The sequence below is a fragment of the Amblyomma maculatum genome, chromosome 2 (genome assembly GCF_055883805.1).
Source record: "Amblyomma maculatum isolate TAMU_Amacu chromosome 2, ASM5588380v1, whole genome shotgun sequence".
NCBI lineage: Eukaryota > Metazoa > Arthropoda > Arachnida > Ixodida > Ixodidae > Amblyomma > Amblyomma maculatum.
Window position 1 is genome coordinate 103,007,016 of NC_139345.1, and position 22,493 is coordinate 103,029,508.

At 43.2% G+C, this 22,493-nt stretch overlaps 1 protein-coding gene across 10 annotated transcripts in view; it reads right to left on the reverse strand.

Annotated features, from left to right (window-relative positions):
- The window catches only part of LOC146199434 (calcitonin gene-related peptide type 1 receptor-like), a 361,106-nt gene that overhangs the window by 186,465 nt on the left and 152,148 nt on the right, over positions 1–22,493 (reverse strand). For 7 of the 10 annotated variants that reach the window (XM_084594921.1, XM_084594913.1, XM_084594915.1 and 4 more), the window contains one exon: positions 2,866–2,953. The exons of 2 other annotated variants lie outside the window; for them this stretch is intronic. The gene's annotated coding sequence lies outside the window, so the exon portion shown is untranslated. Of the gene's footprint in view, positions 1–2,865; positions 2,954–18,843; positions 18,914–22,493 lie in introns of all 10 variants that reach the window. One more of the 10 variants, XM_084594914.1, reaches the window with a different exon arrangement.

The following is a 22,493-nucleotide window of genomic DNA, read 5'->3' on the forward strand; positions in this document are numbered from 1 at the left end:
CCACTGCGCTGCGAGCATAATAAGGGTTTACACCCACCCTGTACCAGCGCGCATCCAGTGCGGCGACTGCGACGGTATTTCTGCACTGTCTAGAGCACACTCAAGTTCCTGTTATTAAATGTGCATACATTTGTCGCACTTTGCCTCGAGAAGAAAAATAAAGGGGAAGGAGGGAAGGGGAGAGAGCTGGAGCAGTTGACATGTGCAGTGTACGACACGCCGTGTGACACCTGTCGACGGCCAAATGAGGAGTTCCTGCTCGGCGTAATTACATAATGACACCACTGTATGTACACCTGGCGGCGAACGTGCACGCGCGAATGTTTTCGCCTTGCACGCCACAAAGCTGTTGATAACAGCGCTGTACAAAAGCTGCTTGTCGGATTGATTCTGAAAATTTGATTTCTTTCCTTCTGAGGGTCCAGGAAATAAATATTGCCATTCGTTACTGTACCGGTATCACAAAAATCCTACGCGATGCTTATTAACGTAAATATACCAAAACTGGATTATTACTACACGCGTGCACATGCTGTTTTACGTAACTCAAAACTGTTACCCCGCATTGATTCGCATCATTTTCAGAACACCAGCTCAGCCGGAGCGCAACAGCATTCAAAGAACATTTGAACTGATTTAAATTGGCCCTCTTTCTGTGCTCGGTAAAGGTGCATATGAAGCCTGTGTTTGTGCGATTACCGAATATTTGGAGAAATTTATTGGTTTGCTTGAGCGTCACAGAAAAACAGCCCTCCGCTTGAATATAATCGAGCATTTTTGTTTTCTTTAAACGATCCCTAAGTTCAGTGAATGTGTAGATTCGTACATAATCCACCGAAAGCGAGCAACCAAGGCGCGCTTTCTTTTCCTGTCGGGTAGAGGCTTTACTTTTTTTTTTTCCGAAATAAGAATTTGAAAAAAATCGCACGTGTCATTCAAGATGCGAAGAGTGAGGTTCTCGGAATGAATTAAACTTTATTTTGGCTCTCTGATTTTCTCTTCCTGAGATGAATTCCAGATATCGATTCTACAGCCTCGCTTCGGGTTTTTAACGTTTCCGACTCTTGATGAGTCGGAACGAAAATGGAAGTGTAGACCTTTGTTGACAGCTGTAATTCTCCATTATTTCTGAGGCCTACTTGTGACTAGTGGCTGTGTTGACTCTGAAGGAAGCGGAGTACTTCTCTCTGAAAAAGCGGTTGACGTGTGCAAGAATTTTTTTTTTTTCTATTTGAAAGCCACTGCTCTTCAGAAATAGCAGTGATTTACTATATTTTAAAAGGACGTGCCTCCGCGATACATCAAAAGAAAATATGCATTTTAACATTCCTACCCATCTACAAAAAATGCGTAACCTGCAATGCCGTTCCAAGAAACACGTTGTTAAATGTTTGTTTTCTGCAGTTAATTTTGGACCCTCATTTTAAAAATCGCTTACTTAAATGCTTATAACAGGCGAGAAGAATTTTTCTCTGGACTCTTCAACTCGCGCTTCAAACAGAAGTTTACTGAAGACGACATGGCAAATTATATATGTAAAGCTGTAAAAATATTATCGCTTGTGCTGAAGATGTTGTTTGTGTGCGTGCGTTTAAGCATTGGGCAGTGTGCTGCTGTGATTTAATCGAAATACACTAACAGCTTTTTGGTAAATATTGACACAACTTCGAAATAAAGCCTGCATGCATCTGCATGCAGCATGGGGGCTCATTCGCACGAGTAGAACCGGGACAGCCGGGATCAGTAGATATCTGAGTGATTTTATCTGCATTGCACGGCTCTGCTTTCGGCTTTCGCAGCGTACTACAACATGTTATGTTCGCAGTTCAGTTCCACATCTTTTCGGTTGCCGATACGGGTGGTATATGAAAGCTTGTTCGGGATATCCAGTCTCTCAATCCTTAATGGTATTGTTTTTACCCTAAAGATTAACGAGCATCATTGATCCAGCAATCAAAATCACATGTTGGATGGAAAAGCAGTGCAAAAGACAAGCACCAGAGCAAATAAACACAAGACGTCTTGTGTTTCTTTGCTCTGGTGCTTGTCTTTTGTGCTGTTTTTCCATCCAATGTGTTCCACCAACTCGCCCGTTTGGCTATAGTGTTGAAATCACATGGTTTTGTACCACGTGATCTCAACATTTATGATAAAGAGTTCGTTGTTCTTGGCTGGCTTTTGCCTTTTCATGACATCCATGACATCGGCATCCACGGCTGTGTTCACAGTACACTTGGTAAGAAAGGTCATGAACGCGAAACGTCAGGTGAGCTACTTCATCATCATCGATCGGCCGCGCAAGAGAATGGCTCTGGCTATTCTTAACTTTTGTTGTTTCCTGCTTCACCAGAGAGTCACTTTTTCAGTTAGCATAACGGTGTATATGTCTTTGCTCTTGGCTCTTTCCTTGGCCGCAGCCCCTTCGGCATCGGCGGTGTACGCCGCTATTTTGATATAGCGAAGCGATGGCGCGCTCTGGTAAATGCCCCCCCCCCCCCCCCCCCTTATCCTCTTTCCGTTCTGACGGGTGAGAGAACAGTGGTGGTTCGCTTGGCGAACATGGGAGAGCATCAGGAGGCTGACGCTGCTTCAGACTGCTCTGGCTCTATATATAGAAAAAAGAAAACTTGCAAGACTTTGCGGGAGCAGAATAATGCACACGGCGACACTATAGTGCATTGCATACACTCCAGCATGGAAAGGGAGCCTGTAGTATCTTAGGCAAGAATGCTATCTCTTACTACAACTACCACTTCATGTGAGCTCTTTTAACCCAACCATTCCTTCGGTAGTTTGCACACTAGCTCTACTGTCACGCCTTCGGTATCAGTGACTTCGAGGAACGGGCTCGAGCACCTCACTTACCTGGTTATTAAAACGGGTTGAGTGGCGCACGCCGAGTCAGAGAAGTCTGTCGACTATCTTCGCATGCCTGTAGCCAACCAAAGGTGTTCTGTGAAATTCGAGAAACAAATGAATGCATATAAATGTGCGTTATATTACTTCCCAGTCAACACATAATAAAAAAAAAATATGGTCACCAGGGCAGCCAAACGAATAGAGCGCGAAGCAGAAACCGTCCATAAAATCTTAAAATCTGGTATTGTGAGTTACGAAATGAGTGTGAGCAATGGCAGTGTGGATGTATAGTTGTCTGCAGACATGCACGAGTTGGGAGGTTAGCTTCCAGGCCACACTTAGACGAAACGAAAGGAATTCGTGAACAGATTTCAGCGGGCGCTGGAGAACCTGATGTGTTTCGATCATTTCGGTGTTCTTCATTTACCTGTCCCTAATAACCAGGGCTCGGCTTAGTAAGGTTAAAATAACATTAAAGTACTCTGCTTACTACCTGCTGCTATATCTCTTATGTTCCTAGTGAGGTCATTAAGGTAAATAAAAGGAATGTGAAATGAAATCGACAACTTTGTAGTGCAATACATCCACGTATATACTTCAGAGGTAGGTGTTGTGCGCATTGTGAAACAACTAACAAGAGCCTCTCCCGAATCAAAGGATAACTGAAGCAGAGTATGGCAAGAGAGAAGGGAGGATTCTTACTTCGACACCAGGGTTCAAAAAGATAGCTAATGAAGGTGGCTGCCAATAAAATGTCTCTAAGCCACCACTGATTTACCAAACTTGCTTCCCTAAAATGTTTTTACGATTTTCATCAGTTTATTCACAGTAAAAAGCATGGAGAATTTCGCGGAGTCCGACCCCAAGATGAGATCAATGCATTTGGCTCTCAGCTAAATGCAGTCTTCGAGACCAAGGCACCATTCACGGCGAGCCGATCGAACCATCCTCAGACGTTCAAGAGCAAATGGTTCACGTTTCTGATCCCATTTATGAACGCACTCACGATCGAGCAGAACAGACAGGACGATCGATACACGTCCTCGCCATTGAGCCTGTGCAACTGGAGCACGTTCATCTTCTTTTGCACGCTGCATGAATGCATAATGTGCGCAACAACAGAACTTTCCTCGACACAGTCGAGCAATAAAAGTGCTAACAAGCTGAGGGAGCGAGAAGAACGCGTCCCTGTTGCTTCGCTTCATGATTACACTCAAAATGGTAATATGAAAACAAATAAAAATAATTTTATCCGGACCGGCGGCGAGAAAAAGGAGGGCGCTTGCTTGATCATCATCATAATCACCACCAGCACCATCATCAGCCTATACCAACTGTAGGGAGAAGGCCTGTCCCATATTCCTCCAATTAAACCGCTCCGGTGCTAGCTGTATCCACTTGACCCATGCGGACTTCTTAATCTCATCTGCCCCCCCCCCCCCCCCCTAATTTTCTGTCGCCCCTTGCTACGCTTTCCTTCCTTTGGAATCCAATTCGTTACCGTTAGCTACCATCGGTTATCTTCTCTTCAAACTACATGCCCTCCCTATGCCCAATTTCTTCTTCTTAGTTTCCACTACAATGCCATTAACCCGAGCTATTTCCCTGACCTACTAGCACGCTCCCTATCTGTTAACGTTAAACCCACCATTTTCGTTTCATCGCTCTCTCTATCGTCTTCAACTTAAAATCAGGACCCTTTTCGTTATTCTCCGCGTTTCAGCCCCATATGTGAGTACCGGTAAGATGCAACTGTTGTATAGTTTCCTCGAGCAATAACGGCAAACTTCTAGTCGTAATCTGCAAGTACTTTCGAAATGCTCCTCCAATCCCAATCTCATTCTCCTAGGTTTAGTTATTGCCCTTTCTTGATTCGGATCTGAGGTTACTACCTGTTCCAAATAGACATATTCGCCTACCACTTTCAGTGCTTTGCTACCTGTTGTAAACGGCTTGCTTGATAGTGCTAGGGAAATGTAAGATTCGCAGAACAATTGAGGAGTTATGCTTACACTACAAGGGCGAATAAGCGGTGTTTAATGGTTTTCTATTATTTTTTTCTGGCGATCTATTCTGGCATTCTTTGTAGGAACAAAGCACAACACCTTCCTGAATGAATTCCATTCCTGCAATAGTTGATGCCTCGATACGCAACTGAAAGCGCGAGCCTTGGTTCTATTTCAGCGCTGAAATCGTTGCCTTCATTATTGTGATCCCTCAAGATCCAACTTTCTCAATATCATAATTTTGAACACAGCAGCGTTGATGTCATGGTCTGCTTAGTCACTGGAAGCGACGAAGGTTTGGGCTCATTAATAAAAAAACTCATTCTAATTATATCAATGCATGCATGCTTTATGCGCTTTTAGTACTGGGGAAGCCAATACAGGCAGTTATCGCACAAATCTCAGTTCCAGAGAAGGCTCACTAGAGCGCTTTTTCTCAAAGTTTGCCCATTTCCTCCTTGTTTCTTGTTGGAACATTTCCATTCCCCACAAAATAATGCCACACATTCATCGCATTTGCGTTACATATAACAATCCTTGACTTGAGCGGCTGTATGAAAATAAAGATCGGGCTTCTTTTTTTTTTCTGGGATTGTTTTAAAAAGGCGATTCAGGTTCATCTTGAGTGCGATTATAACGTAAGCAAGTCTTTCGCAATGGCGCGAATTTCGCTTTAGAGGGATGCAGCCCATTACCGCTAAGCTTCCCTTCAGCCTAAACATCGTTTTCTCAGGTTTAGGATCCGGCGATACATGCATTGGCGACAAGGGAAGGCAATACTAGAGGGTATGCACCCCGCAAAAAAAGGATTTGCACCGGGAGCATAGGAAAACACCCAGCAGGTTTTCGATAACAATGTATGTCACCGCCAATTTCACTTGTGCAAATGCTTTCCGCATCTGGCTATGCCTTAAATAGAAGCAAACAACAAAACAAACAAACCTGTGCACGTGATATGAGAGTTACAGTAATGAAGAGCGCCGGTTAATGTTCGACCACGTGAAATTCTTTACCATGCTCCTATATATAGCAAGGTGAAACGAGCGGTTCTCTGTTTGTTTTGAGTCCATAAAATTTCGCCACGGCTGTAAGGCTTCGTTGGATGAGTGCGTACGGAGAAATGCGTACGGAGCGCTTGTCTTGTCATCTCTTCTTGTTCCTCGTCCCCTGTCGCCGCGCCGGTAAAATATCGAAGATGAACCAACTAGCTCAAATCACTGTGTTACGGAGAAGCTTAACGCATTACTTACTGCTCTATTAGTGTATGCTCTCGCTTTCCAATACCAGGAGGGGCTGCTAGTTACTGTTTACTGGATGCTACGAACTGCTAGTCACAAAGAATATTGTTCAAACCGGTCGTAACCAAATGTCACATGTGTGCTATGCAGCAGACGCTTTCTGGAGTCTGATGTATGCGCACATCTGACTGAAGTGAGCATAGATCACATGTCCGGTGGTCAACCTGTTCCCTCCAGCCTAGTGGTAGTTCCAATATAAAAACCTATTGCTATCTTTTGCTTTCTCGCATTCTCTCCAAGGACAAGAAAGTGCCGCTTTTCCACCCCAGTGTAAGCCATTCTTCTCCCGCCAGCAAAATGTTTCTCCACATTACTGCTAACACATTTTTGTGGAGGAACTACTCGAGGAAATGCACATGTTTCTCATGCAAAATATTCTAACTGAAGGGCTATGTTTCATTATATTAGAATTGAAAAAAAAAAAAAAAAAACTGCCTGAAACCATTTCTTCACTGCCCACGTTTCTATTATTGAGTTGTGAAGTGGCCGCTACATTCTCTTTTTCCAGATCCCAAGCACGAAACTATATTTCAGAAGTGAGGATCGTAAAATGAAACAAACTTTATTTGAGCGCTCGTTTCCACAGTACATTCAACAATTGGGTTGTTGTGAAAGGGTGTACTGAAGAGGCTTTATAAAGTACGTTGAATGATGGTAGGCTTTGCAAGCAGGATTTGAAAGTAACAATGGAACGTGACGCTCCTGCTATCAGAAGGCTTTCAACACCCGCTGAAAATGTTCCCAACGTTTACATCTTCACCCAGGAGCAATGTCGATTCGCTGTAAAGGTGTACACTTTAGCTCTGGAGCCGCGAGTGCAACGAATGAAGCCCAAAAGCGCCATCAAAGATAGCTTTAGGTCTCGTAGCCTAACTCCAAGTAAAGCCTATCAAAAAAAGTATTTGTACATGCGTTGCGACACAACCCATTATCTTCAGCGCAGCAGTTGCAAACCAATTGCTTAAATTCTGAAGATGTACTCGAACACGGGTTGCCGCACGGAGTTTTGTTCGGCAACAATTTTGTAGAGATGTGCACTAAATGATTCATTGAGCACATGAGAACGCGAGAGAGTGGACAACTGCCTCGTCCATTTTACAGCGACATTTTTTTCCGGTAGATGTGTTAGGAAAGAAGGGAGATAGAGAAGGCTTGCGGACTTGCCTTACCTGTCGTAAACAACTGCCGCTTCCGAAGTCTCAGCAGATTAGTTCAAGGGGCTCTCATGATGTAAACACTTGAGAATCCTATCATTTGAGCAAATAGTGCGCTCAAGTGTTAACACTTGACCTCCTAGTAGCCAGCTCAAATTGTAGCACACCGTGTTTAACAAGTAGATATGACAAAGTCGTTAGCAAAAGTAGAGGCAGGGCTTTTTTTGTTTCTATTTCTGTTTTCTGGGGAGGGGGGAGGGTGGCAGTACGTAAGAGGTGCGGTTGAAATTGAGAAGACATTCTAGATGAAATGGCCGCAGCTCGCTTCCTTCTAGTGTAAAAGTACTCATACGCGTACCCCCATCAGTCCAAGATCTTCCCCTGATCTTGTTTGAAACGCCGCTATGATTGGCAAAGAGGTTTCGTGAGGTCACAACCACGTGGCATCGCGCGGGTACTCTAAGTCCTGTATAGCTGCTCTAACGCGCGAGTCTCCTCGTAGGGCGTTTCAAGTTCACTAGACAACAGAGAAAGTGATGGAACTTGTGACTGAGCAATTACCGACCGTGACATCATGTAGTGCTGAGAGGCTAAAAAAGCAAAAAAGCATCGGAGTAGATTCTTGCCAGTTGAGTTCGATCGACCGGGTACTCGGAATTAGTAGCCGAATATTTTAACCACTGAGCCACCGCAGCGGGTGCTTTCACTCGTTATAACCCGGCTTAAATAGGGCAAAACTGTCAGATCGCGCCGCAAAACTGTGGCCTCCGCGATCAAGCGTGCCTCTGTACTGAAGCTCATCACGGAGGCCACGGTTGAAATTCCACCATTTGACACGGCGGCTTCCACATGGCGTCACATGTACAGCTGAAACTGTAGCTTCCTACTGTTTAAATTTTATCTGTAAGCGTAGCTGAAATTGCACAGAAAAACAATGGAGAGAAACTTTGCTTAGAGGAGCGCATATCTTACGCACTAAGCTTGAGGAAATCAAGGCAAGCCTGGATTTTTGTAGTGATGCGCTTGATGAAGCAAAACAAAAATATATATATATACCCCTCGCAACTACTCTAAAAGAAAACAGCCCACTGGAGAATGACAATGAAATACGAGGCAAAAATTCCAGGCCGCCGAAAAGAACTGATCCCCAAACCAACATATCGAAGTCTCAACAAACACACGGAACAGGAACGAAGAAATTAAAGGTGTGCTGTAGAAGCCAAACGAAGATATTCCTGAGAGTTGGAAAAACATTGGCAACGTGAGGGGGGAGCCAGTTCATGCCACAGGGTACCAACTAAGAACAAAAACCGCACAAACATTGACGTCCAGTTCTAAACACACGACGAGGGTGACAAATTGCTAGAAAAAGCAAAGTAGAAAAAAGTCAACACCACTCTGGGCCACTGCTCTCAAGCGCGAGCACAAGTGGAGATTTGTGTTGGTGAAAAATGCCTCGATTGTTGCTCGTCACAGTGAAAAGTTATCCGGTCGAAATTTCCAGAGTTCTCCAGTACGCAACTCTCATAGCCTGAGTCGCTTTGGGACGTTAAACCTTAGCAACCAAACCGAAAAGTTGTCCGTCGTTTCAATCACACATAAGAGTGACCTCGACAAGGCTGCATGCGCAATGGCAGACTTCTCCGTTTCTCCGTCACAGGCTTTTGTATACGCCTGCGTTGATAAGTCATGTCGAATCTTCCGTAAGATAAGCAAGAAATGGTTGATAGCAATTAAGTTGTCAAATTGTTCATAGTATTTCATTTAAGTGCTAAATCTACACTGCCGAAATGGGATGGTATACAGATCTTATTGAAATCACATGGCGCCAAGTTTGACGCACTGATGTTCACGGAAACTTGAGACACTAATGGTTCAGTACACTCAGATACGACACTAGAGGAGCTGGGGTTGCGCAAATGTTAGCTATTTTTGCGAAGGTTACAATGTAAAAGAAAAAAAGAGGTAGTTATTTTGATGTGCACTGCAGAAAGTGTGAAGATTTTATGCCTGTGAGGTATGCAAGGTCATCACCAAGAACCCTAGCAAACTTACCCGTGAAATAATCGAAGCTGAAGCCATAGATAGCTTAGGTGACATATGCATCGCTAAACCATCTGTTGCTTTATCTCAAAAAGAACTAAATTATCTGAGAAATCATTGAAAATTGTTTGTCCTACTGCGCCTGCGCAATACAATGCCACGTCGTGTGTATTTACTGCCCTGCGTTTCATAATAAACTGTTGGAAGTTAGCGCTTGTGTGTGTCCTTGCTTGTCCTTGTACTGTCCCTGCGCTATTTTAGTTGACATGTGTTACCTACAAGCTCAAGCCGCCACCTTAATAGATGTCAAGTTTATATTCTTCGTTCTAAATGGTTACCTGAAAATGAAGGCCAGTCGCTTTTTGTATCCATCGACTTCACGCAATCCCCGGAAGAAACATTCTAAGCATTTAAATTAATACGGATTCAACAGAGATTCGTTTTGATATTCATTTTCTCTCCAAGGGGCTAGAGACTGGAATTGCTTGCCGAATGATGTTGTTAACATTACTACGCATTCTGCCTTTATCTATAAGTTGTGTTGTGCTGTTATTCGTTAGCTCGTTGAATTCGAATCGTGTCATTGATTTGTATATTGCTCAAGCTGAGATGTGCGAGTTTATGCTTGTTTTATTTTTAACGTACCGTTAGTTGACTATATAGCTTCACGTCACGTTTCGATGTTTTTGGTTACTGATGGTCACTAACAATTTCTTTAACAGTTTTCACTCTCTTCAATCTGTTCCTTTTGTGTGATACAATCTGGTAAACTTGACACAACCTCAACTGAGGCTAGCAGTATGTTGTGAATAAATAAAATGCAATAACGTAATAACTTCTTTAACTCCTCCGCGTGAAAAAATAGAAGATATTAAACATTAATACGCAGTCCCGACGAAAAAGAATGTGCGCAAATTGCGAGCATTTAGGAGAAAAATAGATAGCTCCAGAAACAATCTAGAAAAAATTACTCCAAAATTTGTTTTAGACAGACTACCATTATAAAAGTGACATCAAGTGGAAGGATCCAAACAAGTCTCTGAATAGGCAAGAGGTACTTAGTAGCAATTCCTGCTTTGTGACTAATGAGATAGAAGTCACAAGGACGTAAACAAATTCAACGACTTCTTTGTCGAAAACCTTCTTCAGAAGTGGCGTTGTGAATTTTGACTTTGCCAAACGTTTTTTTTCTTTTTCCCTCCATGAGCCTCTAAAATTCTCTTTTTCACGCCCTTAAAAACAGCCACAGCCGCGATGCAAATGACGTGGAAATTAAAACGGTTAAATACATGCCTCTCATAAGCTCTGCTCCTGCGGTAACACATATCTCGCTTACTTTAAGCGTTTTTTCCAACAGTATGCAAACGGCAAGGTGAATTGCAATCCACACGCATGGTGACAAAAATACTCTTGGCTATTACCGGCCAGTTTCCATACTGCCTATTTTCGCTACGGGCCTTGAGGCGGTGATTAAAAAAAGCATTGACAACCTTTCTCAGAAACATGAACTATAGGCACCAGTTTGATTATAGGCATACTCGAACAACAGAAAGAGAATTGCTGGTGCAAAAAGACAGAATATTAAACACTTTGACGGTAGTTTATTGGTTCTTGGATTATATACAGAAATAATAAGGCTTCAATTGCATAAATCATTGAATTTTACTGCATAAAGTTTAAAGATATGGGTTCGGAGAAATGGTTCAAACAACGGTTGCAGTCTTATTCTGAAGGCCGATTCCAAATCACTGATGAAATTCACAAGTCGCGCTTGGGACGTATAGATCAGGAATTCAGCAAGGCAGTATATTGGGCCTAAATTGTTTCTTCACTACACCAATGAAGATGCGAAACTGAACGATAACTGCCGGTTTGTTGTTTACGTGGATGACTATATACTGATTTTTTTTTTTTCAAAATTGCGAGCTTAGCGTGAAAAAGATTCGCTGATTCCAAATGAAGCGAAAACAAAATGTCTGCAATTTCTTACCAGCGGCTCATTGGTTGATGTGCCGAAAACTCTTGGTTTAGGATCACATGTTTTATCTATAAAGGCGTACGTCAAATCACTTGGAGTGACCTTTCAAGAACACATATCGTAGAATGATCATGTCAACAATCTCAACAAAAACAAGCTGGCAATGGGAACGATAAACCGGTGCCGCTATTTTCGTCCAACCGCTGTAAAACGTGTGACCTATTATGATCTTTTCTGATCCCATTTGTTTTAGTATGGGGCAACACCACTTCAGCAAATATACATAAAATTTCTGTCCACCAGAAACAAGCCCTCAGTGCCATTAAACTTATGTCATATTCGGACCACGTATTCGTACGCATAAGATCATTAAGGCGCACGATATATACATATATACAATAAATGTGTGTGTGTGTGTGTGTGTGTTTGTTTGTTTGTTTGGTGTGTGTGTGTGTGTGCGTGTGCGTGTGCGTGTGCGTGTGCGTGTGCGTGTGTGTGTGTGTGTGTGTGTGTGTGTGTGTGTGTGTGTGTGTGTGTGTGTGTGTGTGTGTGTGTGTGTGTGTGTGTGTGTGTGTGTGTGTGTGTGTGTGTGCGCGCGTGCGCGTGCGCGTGCGTGTGTGTGGATATATTATTTTCCACTATACGACGGGCCATTAAAGGTGATTTCAGTTTTTAGGTCTACAACAATTAAGCGAAAAAAGCCTTTGAGTAAGTCCTGTTTTCTTAATGCATCACCTTGGTTGATTCCGTAATCAAGAAATCATTACAGCAAAATAATGTTTCAACCTATGTTAGCAACAGTACTACTTAACTGCGATGCACTACAAATTGATATTGCACAACTGTCCCAAAAAGTATTTGTGAACTGTTTATATAGGGTCGTCTACTACTACCACTCACCTCTACACAATGCGCTGACGTATGAGTCCTTGGTCTCGTTTTTTTCTAATGAGGGCTATTTAAAATACCTATATATTTTACGAGTTATTTTTGCTGCCACTGTGTGCCAAACTACGTATTAACGTTAAAGAGCCTCGTTCGACACTACTCATTGGGGAATGGAGCTCAGTCATGCTTAAACAAAGCGGCTTTTTCTTCAGTCACCCGTTTTTCCTGCACGTTGCTTGCGAAAATAAACCTTATTTACTTCTTTCCTTTTGTGAGGATTTTGTGAGCAGACAACCAGACACCTCTTCAGGTCATCTCCTTGAGTCTAGGTTTTTTCGACGACTACGTCTAGAGCGTTTGATAGACACGATTAGGATACATCAGAATGTAAACTTGTCACTTCCGGTATGGTGATGCGATGTCACTTCTATTCAGACGGTGAGAATTATTCGACCTGATTACTACACTTTTGTCCAGTTCATTAGTGAACCTAATCACCAAAAACTCACGTTTCCCGTTGAGACTTCTAACGCTGTCATATTAGTAGCTTCTAGATAAGCCGCTCAGTTACAGTTGCACTGCAGGTGGTCATCATAAGGCTTTTGACAATGGCGCAGTAGCAACTTCTAGTTATAACTACCGATCACTCGTTCGGTTACAGCTTCTGTTTAGGTGGTCGTCTTTGGTTGCAAGCTGAGCTCATCGCATTACCAAAATATTAATTGCTCATCTAAGATGTCAGCCGTGTTATCATCTGCGAACCTAATTACATTATGGTTAGGCCCCATCGGCGACTGTATTTCGCTCTACCTTTCGTTGACAGTTTCGTCAAAGATTTTTGTCTTCAAAATAACATAAATACATATAATCATTATTCTTGCTTTTTCAAAGCTTTCTTTCAAAAAGCTTTGCACGTTTGCTGCTGCCGTGCTATTGTAAATTATTTCAAAAAGTATTTGGGTCCTTTTCCAACATCTGACGTCCTTGGAAAGAGACTTTATGAAAGAAAAGCATAATTTCTCTATAAAATTCGATAATACCGAACCAGGACACTGGGTGAGTTAGAGTGCGTTAACTCTAATAGCAATCAAATTCAATTTTATAACGTTTTCACCTATGTCCACCCATCAACTATATTTGAGCCGTACGCACTCCGACACAACTGAAATTGTTGTTTATGCAAGAAAAATTGTCACTGCCCTATGTCCGAACAGATTCACACAGGTAACAGTACAATGTGATTTAGCAACTATGGAAATGAAAGATAAATATTGCGCCTATGTTATTCGCTTTCTTTTTCTTTTGGTATTTCTTTGCTCTTTATTATGCTGATTACGGCACGTTTTCAGTGCTTCCTTCGCCGATATTTTTTTTTTATTTAGTGAAACAATGCACCAATGATAAAATGTGCCGAGCATGGTCAATAACTTTACTCGCGGTTAAGTATTCGGCTATTAGCAAACACTGCTACATCTCTAAAGGCCGGAGCGGCTCCGACAATCCGGAAGCTTTAAAAAGTCGGGCAAACTAAAGACAAATCAATTCTGTCAGTTGAAATAACAAGGATTGGTGTCGAGCAAGGCTTCAAGAGTGGCAAAACAGCCGATGCTGTCAGTAGGAAATTGCATCAAAGGACGACAGAGGCGCGCTGATGACATGTGGCGAACTGTTGCTGTTTCTTCTCTCTAGTCTCTCAAAATGTTCTTGATACTGCGACAACTTTTGAAAACTTGATGAACAAAAGTGACCCGAATATATATATATATATATATATATATATATGCGTTGCGTGAAGTGATACTTCGAAAATGCATCTCACATGACGGTTTTAATATAAAGCAATACGGCAAAAGTATCACTTCAAGGCAGTATTTTTTCTCGGCTTGTTTTCTTTGTTGCCAATGGACTTCTTCAAACGCATCTGCACTCTGCTGCACACGGAAGTTCGCCGAGTTCTCGCTCGATGCCAGATCCCGCTCACTGCTGACTACGTCCACTACAGAACTTTTTTTCCTGTTCCTTTCAATACTCTTTTCTGTCTCTTCAATGCGTCCGCTGCCACTGTGGTATATTTTCGTTTTCTTCAGTGCTTCATCCCGGCAGACTACTGCCTTCTTTCATTCGAAATATGGCAGCAACTCCTTAAGTACATCAGCTCACTTTATCGAACTCCAGATCAATTTATAGTATTGAACGCACCTGCGAACATCTACCAAAGCGAAGAGCAGAAGTCGTTACAGATAACAAAACATCCAAAAGTCCGAAATATCAGGAAAATACAAAAGAGACAGCAAGCGACCCACAAACAGGGCTTCGTCTTTCTTCAGGCCGCCTAAGCAGGGGTCTGTCGTGTGCCTTTCGACCTCTACCGTGTGTCGTCAGTTGAAGTATGGCCTGGCCGCGTATATTTGATCCCGGCACGCTGCGCGAGGGGAAACCATATGTCGAAGCCTTCCGGACGATGTACGACAAGTCGTTATAGGATTGCGTGTAAGGTTGCGATGCTCTCCGCGGACAGGCGTGACCCATGAAATTAATGGGCTGTGCTACGAGGCTTTGAAGTCTGGAACTGGTGGCTTATCTCCCTGTGCACGACCAGAGTTTGGAGGATGGAGTTCGCGAACTCTAACCCCTCAGTTTTATATGGCGGCGTATCTGAGGTCTGCGCCCATCTCAGCTTACATTCACGAAGCTCGGATCAGCCATTGACATTTCAATCCCAGAGGATTGTTGTGAATTTTTGTTGGTGCCCCTGAAATGTGTACTGTACTGGAAGTTTCTTGGCTAAACTTCTGCTTTAGCAGCAGCCTTGCGGCAGAAGTTTGTGCCTAAGGATTTAGGTTTCTTGGTGTCTACTTGGGTACTTAACCTATAGACATTTGCTAGCGCATCGCAATAAATTTAACAGCCCATCTATCGCTTTCGCTCTAAATCTTCCTTTAAGAGAGAATCTTTTGATGCTTTTAGTAGAAAGAACTTGAGCGATTGGTTCGACAAGTAAAAAAACAATAAAATGAATACCGTGCGGTCCGGCACTGATCTTTTAAGGGGAAGCTTAAAATATATATACATATATATGTACGCACGCACGCACGCACGCACACGCACACACACACACAAACACACACACACACGCACGCACACTGACGGCGACGTGCGCTTGCCAGAGTGTAAGCCTAAAGCTATCATCGCAAAATATCAGTGAATAAAATGAACGTGCTCGCCATATTCACTAAAGAGCGATTTCCTTATTTTTTTTTTCTTTTATCTTCTTATAGTCTCATTTGATCGTAGCGATAATAAGCTGGCAATATTAGTTCACGCATACTTCTAACTGCAAGAAACGAAAGTTTCTCTCTGCGCACACTAGGCAGAATCAACAAGAAGGCACCCCTGACTATCTCATATACATGTGCTTCACTTTCCTACGATCCGATTGCCACTATTCATGGCATGGGTGCTCATTTGTCGGAGCTCCTTACGTTCATTATATTCGATATTTGTCTTTGTTGAGAAGCCACATGATGGGCTTCGTTTCGACCTGCGTTTCACAATACGGCTTCTCTTCCGAAAAGGCGTTCCATGCAAGCAAGCGCGCTTCGACTGTTCATAGCTAGTCCTTGCGCGGAATCGAGTAGCGACAGAAGACGACACTATTATACTGAAACACTACGCATTTGTTTTGTGCCCATTGTCGGAACCAGGGACATCGGCATCCCTGCTTGTGACGAAGGCGCTCGTATGGTAGATGAGCCGGAAATCCCGACAGTCAATCTGTGCGAAACCTCTGTAATGCAGAACCTTCAAGAAACGGTAGCAAGGCTTCCAAGAACATGAGACAACGGCCCCTTGTTAACCTGACCGAATGTAAATGTCAGCACCGAGCGGAACGAAAGACAATAGCTTTAATCCCGTTACATTTCCTTTATTTGAAATCAGAAGTGTTAATAACAGCTGGTATCCCAAGTAAGCATATTCTCCTCATGTAAATCACGGTCGTTTATGTTTAGCAGGTCGCTTTTATGCTCTCTTTACATTTAACTTGGTCTTCATAACCTCTAGGTGATTTTTATTTCGGCAGAACTGGGGCCGGATTACGCACCGCTCTCAAAATCACTCTCAAGTTTGAGAGCGTGACGTCAAAATGACGAGGCTCAGACATGTGAAGTGTGACGAAATCACGGCTTTAGCCAATTACAAGCAGGCTAGGGTGCTTAATAGCAAAGCCCCACCCCGGAAACGTTTGTTTGCACGATAAAGGGGCCGTGTGCAAACATTTTTCCTGAAAACGCAGCGAATAAAAGTATAAATGTCTATTTACCTAAGAAACATTGTTCGAAGCTATAATACGGCAACTAAAAATAGAAGCATTTTCAGTATTACAATTAAATGTACTCCTAGGTAACGATTTTCGCCGCGAGGGTCAGCCGACGACAGCGAGGCGTGAACATGGCGGCCTGCAAAGAAATAGCTGATTTTCCCGTCTAGTTGCTGCTTTTTACGCGTAGTTTAAAATCGAGGTCCTCTGCGGATGTTGTTAGTTGCCGGAAAAATCTGACTGAAAGCAGTAAAGGCTGCAAACCTGCAGTGAACAGCTTGGTGAAAGTGTTTGTCACGAAAATAGCTGGCTGAAGAGTGTTTTCCATCAGTGCTTACCAGCGATGACAAGAGCGACGAGCGGTAGCCATGTGATCTAGTGTTGTTTCTTTGGAAAATACAAGAGGAAAATGAAGGCTACACTATTACTTCTGCCGATAGATGGAAGCTGACAGTATCAGTAAAGTAGGTGTCAGCCGCTATGCAAGAGCTCGCGACTGCAGTGCGGGAAACGAGATCCGACGCACGACCCTTTACCACTGACTTGTCGTGCAAGCCACAGTGACTCGCTGCTGTGCTTCGCAACCAGTTGACTTCAGGCACATTGGGCTCGGTTCTTCATATTGCGATTGATGCTACTGCTGCTCCATTCCGTTCATGTTCAGTTGCGGATGTTCTGTGTGAGGTACAGAAACCGACATTTACGCTCCGTTTTGGTTTGTTCAAGAGAAAGAAAGCACTCTTTTTTTTTTATTGTCACCGAGGCGAGAACGAGTTTGTTCTACCAGACCTCAGTTTAGAGGCGATAAAGGCAGGCCTGAGCAGGGATGTCTAGTATGTTGCATTTCGCGCAGCGGTAAGAGTGATGGTGTTGGTCGCACATTGTTGCAAGGCCTCTCTGACGGTGTCATAGTTTCTGTTCGTGCTAGACGGTGTCCACTCTGTCGGCAGGAAAAGCAAGCATATCATGCATGTGATGCCGCGAGCAAGCTCGAAATCGTCTCAATTTCTGCGATCGCACTATGACAACTAGCTTTCAAGTGCCTTTATATCCATCAAAGAGTCTTTAGTGTTTCAAAATATGTTCATTTTACACACATTACGCATTCTCTTTCAATATTGTGTGAATTATGTACAAGCCTTTTCTATTAAAATATCAGTTTGAACGGAAGGTGAATTTTTTTTGGTTATTTGTTGAAAAGACTTAGAAAATAAATGCCAATGACAAAAGTAGCTCAAAATAACGGCTTGAGGGGCGAGTTGGTGCATCATCGTATTCAGATATGTGGCGCAAACAAACACAAACACAGGAGAAGATGTAGTGTATCTTCTCCTGTGTTTGTGTTTGTTTGCGCCACATATCTGAATACGACAAAAGTAGCTGTGCAAAATGTGTTTATCACACATTTATGGCGTAGTCATTTATTGGATGCTTATATTTTAGCTTCCTCTACTGTCTTCAAGCTGTTTAGCATTCTTCTTGACAGTGTTGCACGTTTTATTAGTGTAAAATAACCTTTATTCACACATAGCTCCAGCAATGCATTTGTTATGATTGCAGTTATTTTATTGTCACTAAGATTTTTGTCATTCAGCAGTCATTCTGGGCACTGAAGCCAAGTAAAATGCACTATTCTCCTAGCAGCTGCTACAGCAGAGCAGCAGCTAGAGCTTTGTTATATCTGATATATAAGCATTTTGTATACTGCAGCATGCATACAGTACCTATTTGTATAGGTAGCTTCAGTATGTAATGGAATGGCTTCTTTGGGCCTAGTAATTTATTCTCGAATGTGCATGTCAATGTTGTATGGTCAATGTATATCAAGGTACATGTGCTTCTCTATATGCTGCCTCTTTTGCAGTACAAACACTCAAGTGAAATGCTGCTGCCAAGAAATAAGTGTTTCTACTGAATATAAGTGGCAGTAAAAAAAAAAGATCTTTGTTGGTAGTATTTTCTGATTACAATCAGCATCATGAACATTTATTGCCTTGCTGTAATACTGCACTTTTCAGTTTAAGCATGTTTACACCACAGTGACCACAGCTTACTGTACCAGGCTGCAAGACGGTAGCAGAGAAGAGACAGCGAGCTGGGACTGGGATGGCTTGGCGCTGGTGTAATCAGCCATGACTTCAGTGGGTAGTTGCCGTCTCATGGGTAACCAAAATTTGACATCCACTTAGGCCCATCTTTTGCTAATCTCAACAGCTTTTGAGCATGCTTTAGCACTCAATTGAAGATCCATACTAAGTAGCCCACAGCCAGAATCGTAAACATTCGCAGGAATACTTACAACGTGTGCCAATGCTGTTTAGGCAAGCATCATTGTAAGGACAGCCTTGTAACTTGGTAGTGATGATTACCTGCATAACAGAAGCACCCAGATTTCTTAGGCAGCAAATAAATTTAAACACTATAAATATTTGCCTCCTATTGCTTTTGCCATCAACAAAATTTCACTACAACATGCATTCTTTGGCATATAGCCCGTCTCAGCATATTCAGAAAATGTATCTCTTGCCGAAGCCGAAATCTAAGTCAGTCTCTCCCTGCAAGGCTTGTTTTCAAAAAAGAAGAAAAAAAGGAAAAAAAAAAAAGTCTTGTCCTCAGAAAAGACTCCCGGTCTTTGCAGAAATGAAAAGAAGCAGGCGTTTTTACGGCGCATTCACTTTCAAGCCGCGAATGTGTCGCAGGCAGGGAGCGTGACAAATGGCCCGAAACCAGTCATCGAGGAGCAAGGCGCGCTGGACAATCAATAGTCCCTTCATCCTGTGCTTTACATATAAAGAGCAGGTATACAGAACCCTTTCGACAGCTCTCGCTAGGTCATTTTGAAGACAACTGTTAAAAAAACAATGCACGAGTGGGAACGAGACCTTTTGGTTGGAAAAAAAGGCTTGCAGAGAAGCCGACTTACAACAAGTGGTATTGCACACATCAATGTATATAATCAAGATCGTTCGATGACCAACACGGGTTTTTAGAGCTTAATCAGGAAAAAGACGCAGGTGTTGAGCAGACCTTCGATCACCTTTCGGTGCACAGGAGTACCGCTATCAAACATCATGGTGTCGCAGCGCTGGCAGACAAGGACAAGACTAGGGACACACACAACTGCACTGAACTTACAACTTTATTTTGGACGCTTTTGATTCGCGCATATATAATTGACAGAAGGATGAAATGAAAAGAAGCAGGCGTTTTTACGGCGCATTCACAAACGCTAGACGAACGCGCCATGGAGGAGGCGTTGGTCCAGCGGGGCAGCCAGGGTCACGAAATGCGCGTGTTCGCTTCGCAGATCTGAGATAAAGCAGGCACAATACAAGTTTACTATGATCTTCAGAACCCTTCGGCAAACACACGCAGTCAATACCAAAATCTACTCACTATTGTGATGTTCACAACGTGCGTAGAACCCTTTGCCTAGCGACTTGTTTCCGTATCCTTGACGGCAATCATCGCTCCGCCCGATGGCTTCCGCTACCGACGCACTGCGTGATGCAAACGATCTTACATTCCCTACGTACGTTGGAAGCACGGTATAATCGTGGTTGGAAGCCTGTGGTAGCAAAAAAATGCGGTGCGCTTGCCGCCGCGGTGACGACGCACTCGCCCGCAAGCCGCCGTTCATCGATGTTCGTCGGCAATCGTCGCGCAGTCACTACTACACTTTCTGCTTGTTCCCGAGTTGAACAGAGCCGGAGCAACTTGTCCGGCAAGTCAAACGCGTCCTCGTGCTTCATTCTTCGCTGTGGATCGCCGATACAATGCCTCAAAGCGGCGCATCGCAATTTACGCGGCCGCCATTTTCACTCTCAAACGTTTGAGACTGCTTCTGTCGCTCTAAAAAAAAAAACGCTCTCAATTGGCGGCCATATTTAGGTGCTCAACGTCATCATTTCTTTCGTGTTCATGACGTCTGATGACGTGCACCGGTGACGCAGAACTAACCGGTCAGAACTGACCAATAGGACATAGGCTTTTGAGAGCGATTTTGAGAGCGATCCGTTTGAGAGCGGCGCGTAATACGGCCCCTGGTCTTAAGCATGTCCGTATTGCTGGGCATAATTCCAATCTGATTTTCCGTTTCAACAGCCGCCAGCATGCGGCCTTGTCATTGTGAGTGTAGCGTACGGATCGAAACTGCACTCTTTTGTTTGTTCATGCCCGTTGTCACGAGATGCGGCTTTATCACCTTCCTTGTAGCGCGAGACGCACCGAGATTTTTCAATAGATATCCCAACAAAGTACATTTGTTTCTGCAGCGTTCGAGACATTTCCAGGTTCCTTTGGCCGGTTATCTAGATGGCTCTTCGCCCGCTTTAAATTGAGCGCTGACAAATTAAGTGCGACGGCCTCCGATCAGGTCTGCTGCTATCGCCGCCACCGAGTTGCTTAGTTTGTTGGCGAGCGCAAGTCAGCCCAATAAAGTGTTTATTCTACTGCTATTACGCCAGTCTCCTCTTTTGTGCCTACGGCCTCCTCGCTACCACATGGCAATATGAACATATGATGACATGAGAACAATATGTTGTTTCGTTTTCTTGCACGGTCATTTATTAGTCAACAAAACTTTCAGCAATCTGAAATAAAATACATGCTAGATAAGCTACTTTTCAATTTATTTATACCAACAGTAAATATTTCCAACCATGCAAAAATGTTATCGGTGCCTTTTAGCATTTCTTACAAAATTAAACATAACTAGGTATCACTCTCCAATAATGAAAGAGGCAGTATTAGTTCTGCCACGAAGGCGTAAACTGCCCTCCTTGTGTCCGAAGAAACAAAAACTACTTCTACCTACTTTAGTACACGGGAAAACACTTTCCAGATGCCAGGGTTGATATAGGTGGCAAAATAGTCTGAGAGAAACATCTATTCTCTTATAGCAAAGAGATGGGAGACAAAGTACTCTGATGTAATGAAAAACACGGGTATAATTAAAGTCGTTATTGTGGTAATCATTCTTGCATAAGGAGAGGTGAGAAACCGTATGCTTTCGCACTTCCTTAATGAGCCATACTGATCACCCTACGTTTTTGGCACATGAAATGCTTTTTCAAGGTTGCGGGCAAGGGCCTAAAAGTTCTCTGAACGCCTGCCAAAATATTTCTGATGCGACATAGATTTATCCCGGCTTTTAGCATCGTGCACTCATATTCCTCATTAACGGAATAGGCATTGTTTAGTTCGCTCGTAATGCTTAATGTCATTAGCGGAGCATGCAATACGTTGCTAAAAAGTTCTTGATCGAAAGCCCTGCAGTGTCATGAGAAATCCCAAGGAGCTGCCAGAAACGAGCTGCCTACTGTCTTAACCTGATCTGCCTGAAAATGCTAAAACAAGAATAAATTGCAGTCTTGTAATATTTTAAAATCTATTTATTAACACCTTATTCTGCAGCGCAGCGGCATTACAGCAGGCGAGCGAGTACAAAATTACAGCTTAAGGGGAGAGTTTTTGCAGAGCACCCAGAACTGCGGCGCAACGTAGACCAACACGTAGATAGAAACACAACATAGGAGCACACAGCAGCTGTAATACGAAACGAATCCCGAACTACCTCTTTCACACTCAGCCGCAACTCCCTCCTCTACTCCAAAGTAGATCACACTCGCGCACCTCTTCTTTCCCAAGCAGATGTCTAGCCAACAATAAATGTTTGAAGCCCTAATATCCTAGTTCATCACTCACGTGGTCCAAGCATGACAGCCACAACTTTCGCCACAAAAACGCAAACAAGGAAAAACCCCACACACCTGCAGCTGCCACGAATCAAGTTCACGTTCACTCCCAATACATTTAAATAACGAGGCCAGGTTGTGAGATTGTAACGGACAAACATATCAAGGCAACCGTTCTTTCAAACACTGATCATCTTGGCCAATCTGGTCATCTGCAGTTCATTGCATACCACTAGGTCTTTCTTCTTCACAA